The 6,566-nt window shown below is 38.5% G+C and overlaps 1 pseudogene; it reads right to left on the bottom strand.

Moving 5' to 3' along the window:
• Positions 1-1,155: 1,155 nt before the first annotated feature.
• LOC130882882 (Ig heavy chain V region 914-like) lies at positions 1,156-5,433 on the bottom strand (annotated as a pseudogene).
• Between the last annotated feature and the right edge of the window lie 1,133 nt (positions 5,434-6,566).

Here is a 6,566-nt window from a genome sequence, read left to right as displayed (position 1 = left end):
CAAAAAATAACCCCATCATTTCTAGAGCAAAGCTTTAAAAAAGGACTTTTTCATTACGTGGCAACAAGACAAGGGAATTATAAGGAGATACTGTACTTGTTCTTTTTAGAACAAAACACCACTCCCTGTAGGAAGTAACCCAAAGAGTATTCAAAAGAATGAAATTTGGCAGGTGTGTGTGTTTTATTTTTTAGAATTTGGAACGATTGATACCTATTCACATTTTCAATGGGCAATTGTCTTGAGTTCAAGAAAGGCTGATTCAGTATCATAGATTTGCTTGAAGTTATGTCCATCATGTTTATACCAGCACAAATAAAAACAGATATTGCTCCAGTATATGTCTCTAAGAAAATGAAACAGTTTTTTTCTTATTATAATATAGCGTATATTATAGGTATAGCTAACAATCCTTCAAGTTAGGCAGTTATAGATTGATCAAACTGAACTATAAAGAATATATCAAACTAACAGAAAGTAATCAGAAAGACTGCCAAAATAGATTGCATAAAGCTCTATAAACTTGAACTTTTAATGCTAATAAGAATAGAACAGCAGCTGCATAAAGACATTAGATTACAGAGAAAAATAAACATTATAGTGGAAAACAGGGCTTTGAAAATATTCAGATACATTATAGATTAGTACAGAGTAAATTCTAGAAGAGTGCAATGAGATACACGACTTTGATGCACAGAGCAAGCCAAGGAACAGAGAAGCAAACTTGTCATGGGCTTGTGCACCTGCTGTGATTCAGCACACTGAAATGTTTTGTGTTAGTTCTGGGGAGTCTCAGTTGGCCCTTTGTACCATCTGATGGCCCTGAGATCTCTGTAGGAAGGTTTTGTAGAGGTCCATCACTGTTTCTCTGGTTGAGTAATATACGGCTGTATATCCAGTTTGCAGACTGTTCATTTTTCAGGAAACTTTGCACTAGGAGGTGTCCCTGCTGATGGTATCCCAGGATTTGAGAACTGAATTATAATCAGTGTTCTCATTATACCATATTATTTCTATTAACTCCATACCCTATTCTGGAGGCTGGTGGACACTGTATATGATAGTTGGCTGGGAACACAGAGACAGTGCAAGTGAGAGACAGGGTCTATCTAGGTCTGGTCTCTAATGGCTGCACCAGGTCAGGTCCTGACTTCTTCACCTGGACCTGGAACAGGTCACCTGTGGACAAGCAACATCATCATCAGTCTTAACATTTCATACATGGTGTACCTGGGTCTCTCTCCTTAAAACCTAAAACACTTAGAGGTAGGAAAGGTCATGAAGCAGAGGAGAAGCACCAGGACAGTCATGCTCTGCTAGAGGCTCTAGAATTCTCATCTAGGCCTTGGCTTTCTTCTTGTGGCTGAGGCTTCTTTGAATTGGGAGAGAGGTTCCTGAGAGAGTAAAAGGAAGCAGAGGAGGTTTCCATTTCCCCTTCAGGTGACTGACATTTGTTTTCTGCTTTTTAGTAGAAATAGAAATGGATACTCAGGAACATTTTCCAGGTTCTGGCTGGGTTTCCAATTCCTGACAAACAAGAAATATTTTGAGTCACACTGTGCAGATCTGCCAGGAAAAGATGGAAATGCTTAGGGTAAGTCCACATTCAATCAATGATGGTAGAACGGAGTATAACTTACTCTATGTATTTGCCTGTCTCTGCAAATTCATAAATTGGATTTAGAATGGACTTGGGGTTCATAGTGATCAGGAATCATACTCATGAAAACTTAGAATTTATTTTTTTGGTGTCAGTAGAGGCATCTTATTCTTATCCCTCATCTATAAGATAACGTGATTACTAACATTTAGTATGTGTTCATTGGGAAAAAACACAAGTGACTGACTAGGATCTGATCTTATTAGGATCAGACTATTTACCTTCTTAATTAGAGACACCATACCTGGGAACTTGTCCTTGAACATGTTTATTTACATCAGTCTTTTTTTCTCTTTGTATTTTTATATTTCTCTTTCTCTGTCCTCAGGTTGTAACACATAAGAACCCAGGTTTTATGATTATTTCATTGTCAATGGATGAGAAGCCAGCAGTTCATAACACCTCATGAAAAGAAGTACCATCCAGCCAGGCTTGAGGGTTATGTGATCTGAAGTAATAAAAAGACAGAGAAACCTATGTGATGACAAGACATGGAAACAGGGTGTACTTGAACAGTAGGCACTGCTTGCCTTGTGCTTAGGATTACCATAGAGGACAAGGGACTGCATGGCTTTGTCCAATGCCTTAGTAATGTAAATCAGTAGGGAAGAGAAATCAGGAGCTGTAACCAACCTGCCATGTCAGATCCCAAAGAACACCCACCACTTCCTTTATTGGAATCCCAAATTTTAAGTCCCTCAATTTGTTGTGCACAATATATTTACTGTGAGTGGCAGTGGGGGAGCTAGAACATAGGTCAGACAGTCATCCTTCCAAATACTGATGGGGAACAAACACTATGAGTGCTGTGTTCTACTTATTTGCTATGTTCAGTAAGTTAAAAGAATATTTTTCAGACATGTTTAGTTTGTCTCATCTTGGGTTTGTCTGATATTCTCATTGAGGTTACCAAAATCAGGAAAGGAATATCAGAGAAATAAAGAAACATTTTTGTTACTACATTCAGAAAATTGGTATAGATCAACTTATTATTCACATATTTTTGACATTGTCTACTGCAGAGATAGTTTGCATCTATATTCTGTACTCTCTTAATTTCTGGGTTTCTGTTTCTGTGAATCAGTCTAGAAGGAATTCACTAAGCAAAAGTCACTTCAAAGGGAAAGAGTTGATGGTAAAGTCACACATTATTTACAACGATCTTTTATTTGGGAGGTGGATCCTTATTCTTAAATGTTTCATCAGTCATTTTCAACTCTCTGCAACCTCAGACACACATTCCAACATACACAGACAGAGACACAAAAAGAGAATGAGATTCCCACTTCCAGATACAGTCCCATACCCATCCTTCACACCCACAGTCAGAAACACTGTCACATTTACTGGTAGAAGGGATGACTTTTTTGATTTTTGACAGGGTCATCTATCTAGGTGGTGGGGACTTTCCATATAGACCAAGGTATGAGAGAATATTTTGCTTCTGTCTCTCTATTGAATGTATTAAGACTGTATTTCACCATGCCCTACCATCAAATACACTGTTGTCGATAATTAAAGAATTTATTTCCTTGAAAAACTTTCAATACAATGTATTCTGTTAATTATTTATATTATCTCTTCTTTTGTAGATCCTACCCATTTTGCCATTTCCAGAATTCCATAATGGTAATTTTAAGGGTTATTTATGAGGACTCAAGTCATTCATTTTCATAGAGACAGTTAATAGTTTAAAAAATCCATAATTGCCAATGCATTTTTCTTTTAAAAAGTATTTTACAATACATGTATTTGCTTTTACATATTAGAATTCTTTTATCAATGTATCTAGGGCTCAACAGTTGGCTCAGTGGTAAGATGCCTGCCTTCCAGTATTAGTATCTTAGCTTGATTCACAATACTTAGCTTAGAAGCTTGGTGTGATGGTTTATTTTATATTCCCAGCACTGGAGGGGACTGTGACTGGAGGTTTTCTAAAACTTGCCATCCCAAGAATGTATCTGCACATTTATGCTCCAGGTTTGCTGTGAGATCCTGTTTCAAAAATAAGGTAGAAATGAACCAATAAACGCACTCAATTTCAACTCTTGCCTTCAGATATATGTGCAAACCATACACAGTGCACACACAGTCTAGACAGTTAGGTTTTCAAGCCATCCAAACATTGCCATTAGCCTGCATTGGATTCACAGTTAATAGTTATTTAAAACTGTGGCATGGATGTTGCAAACCTTGGATGAACTGCCTGCTATGGAAGTCAAGAGATGATTTCCTGTAGACTTGTTTCTTCTCCACAACTTTACAACTGCATTTCCTGTTCTGAGGACTTCCATTCCTTTTCCAGCAATGTGAATGGCTCATTTAAGTCTCTATAAGTAAGAAATCATATTTGTCTAAGTGCTTAATTCCTATTTTTAAGAGAGTTTGGTTCTTAAACTTAACACATTTCACATGGTCCCAACACATTTTACCATAGAGCTTCAAGTCTAGATCAATCTTTTAAAACATCACATTATTCTACTGAAAATAATTTTTGAAGCCTGCTTTTATGCACTTCTAACAAATACACCAGAAACAGCAAATTTTTCTTCCTTGATGCCCAGCACTTATAACTGATTCTGTAAAGGATCAATTTACTGAGCATGGATCTCAAGAATGTTGGGGTATTGAGGATAAATCAAACCAAACAAAGAAAACAGAGGAAGAGGACAAGGATAAGTAGAGGGAAACTTCTCTCTCAGCTGGTGACTCCTATTCTGAGTCTGGACTCCATGACCTTTTCAAGACTACTATGTAGCTGAACCACAGCGTGTGCTGGAATCTCACTATTCATGTTCAACTCACACACCTGAATTAAAAAGTAAAAATGAGAGCAGTCTGCACATATGAGTAACAGTGTGTGTCACAGACGGTAAAGTGAAGATAGGTTCTGTCGAGCATCATATGTCAGAACACAAACACATACAAATGGAGAGTAGTTAAAGAGAAAGTGTGAGAGAGAGAAAGAGAGAGAGAAAAATGAGAGTGAGAGAGAGAGTGAGACATTGAGAGAGACAGGTAGACAGATAGATTTAAGGGAAACAAGGAGAAATACTATAATAAATAAACACACAAAAAGAAATTGTAAAAAACACTTGGACATTCAAGGATTACTACATTATTACATTACTATTATACATGTAGAGAAAATCACTAAGTGTGATATGGAGAGGCAGTGCAAACACAGAGAAGTCCAGTCTTCCATTCTTCTGAGCAGGCTCTTCTCTGACCCTGATTTCTAAATGCTTTCTGTGCCCCCTGCTGGTCCTGTGTTCCCCACAGTGGTGTTTTTGTCTGAGCTCACAGTAGCATTCACTCACTGTGTCTCTTGCACAGTAATACATGGCTGTGTCCTCAGACCTCAGACTGTTCATTTCCAGGTACAGAGTGTTCTTGGCATTGTCTCTGGTGTTTGTGAACTGGTCCTTCACAGCGTCCATATAGTAAGTGCTACCACCATTACTAATGGTTGCGACCCACTCCAAACCCTTCCCGGAAGCCTGGTGGATCCAGCCCATTGCGTAACTACTGATGGTGAATCCAGAGGCTGCACAGGAGAGTTTTAGAGACTTTCCAGGCTGCACTAAGTCTCCCCCAGACTCCGCAACTGCACTTCACACTGGACACCTGTAAACACAAAGAATTCAGATTAGAAAACTGACACAGAAGACATTTTTTCTCTTTCTCGTGTACACAGAACACACGGCATCTCATCTTTGTGAATTACCTTTTAAAATAAAGACAGAGAAAACCAGTATAAGCCCTAAGTCCATGGTGAGTGGCCTGTGTTGAGCGCTGAACCCTGACTGGGAGGATTTGGGAATCCACAGCTGGTCTCCTCTGTCAGAACTGCAGGGTCAGGGCAGGCCTAGTTTTTATGGAAACAAAGAAGCCTTATTTGCATATCTTCCTGCTAAAGCAGGCTCTGTAGTTGGACCTGAGCAGAAGGCAGTACTCAAAGCAGATATGAGTCATCATACACACTGATGACAGTTACAGAAATTGAAGCATTAACGTAGCTCTGCGTAAATATTTTCCTCTTAGGGATTCGCTACACTGTACTTAGTTCTCTTTTCACCATATGCGTAGAAAATGTTGGGTTTCCACACTGTCATGTCTCTTTAGGATCAATGTGAAACTGAGGAGGTCCACACTGCTATGTTTCTAGGTATTATCTCTGTCTGTCCCTTTGTCTCTGCTGGACATGGCTTCTTCCTGTGGTGGAATTTGGGAGGGTGACACCTGTCTCTAAGAAAAACTCCTTTTCTGTGAAAGGAACACTTGAGACTTTTTTGATTTTTCCTCAGTTCTGAGAAATTTTGTCCTAAGATCACTGGAAGTTTGCAAATGAGACGTTCCTTGTGTTTGTATTTCTTCCTATCAGTGACTGCTATGGAGATATATTTATATTTGCAGCACTTAATCTTTTGCATTCTGAAATTTTTCCTATGATCACTTTCTACTTCCCACTGTGCCTTTCTTTTTCCCAACTTGATACCAGGCAACATATGGTTGTCTTCAGTTGTCTTATGTCAGTTTTTGTTTCTGCATATTTATATCAGCATAATGGGGGCATTTAATAAATTTTTATAACAAAACACAGAACTTTGAAGTCAGTTTGGTAGTGTCAGAAGACTGTTTTTATTTTCCTGAATTCTCATGCTTTCTACCCACTCATCACCCTTCTCTCACTACCTCCAACATTTCATTTAAAAATCTCTGTCCTATCCTGTGCCATTTCCTTCCCTCTTGCCCTTCACTTAAAATGTCTCTTCCTGTCTTGCCTTCCATTCTAGTTCCGAGCCTACAAAACAGAAGTCACAAAACCAAATACACAGAGTCTCAAACATACAATCTAGATTTTCAATAAGGCAGAAAATGTCCTTCCCAATCTTCAATATGTTGT

This window comes from Chionomys nivalis, chromosome 10, assembly GCF_950005125.1.
Source record: "Chionomys nivalis chromosome 10, mChiNiv1.1, whole genome shotgun sequence".
Lineage (NCBI taxonomy): Eukaryota > Metazoa > Chordata > Mammalia > Rodentia > Cricetidae > Chionomys > Chionomys nivalis.
This window is presented reverse-complemented; position numbering and strand designations above follow the sequence as displayed.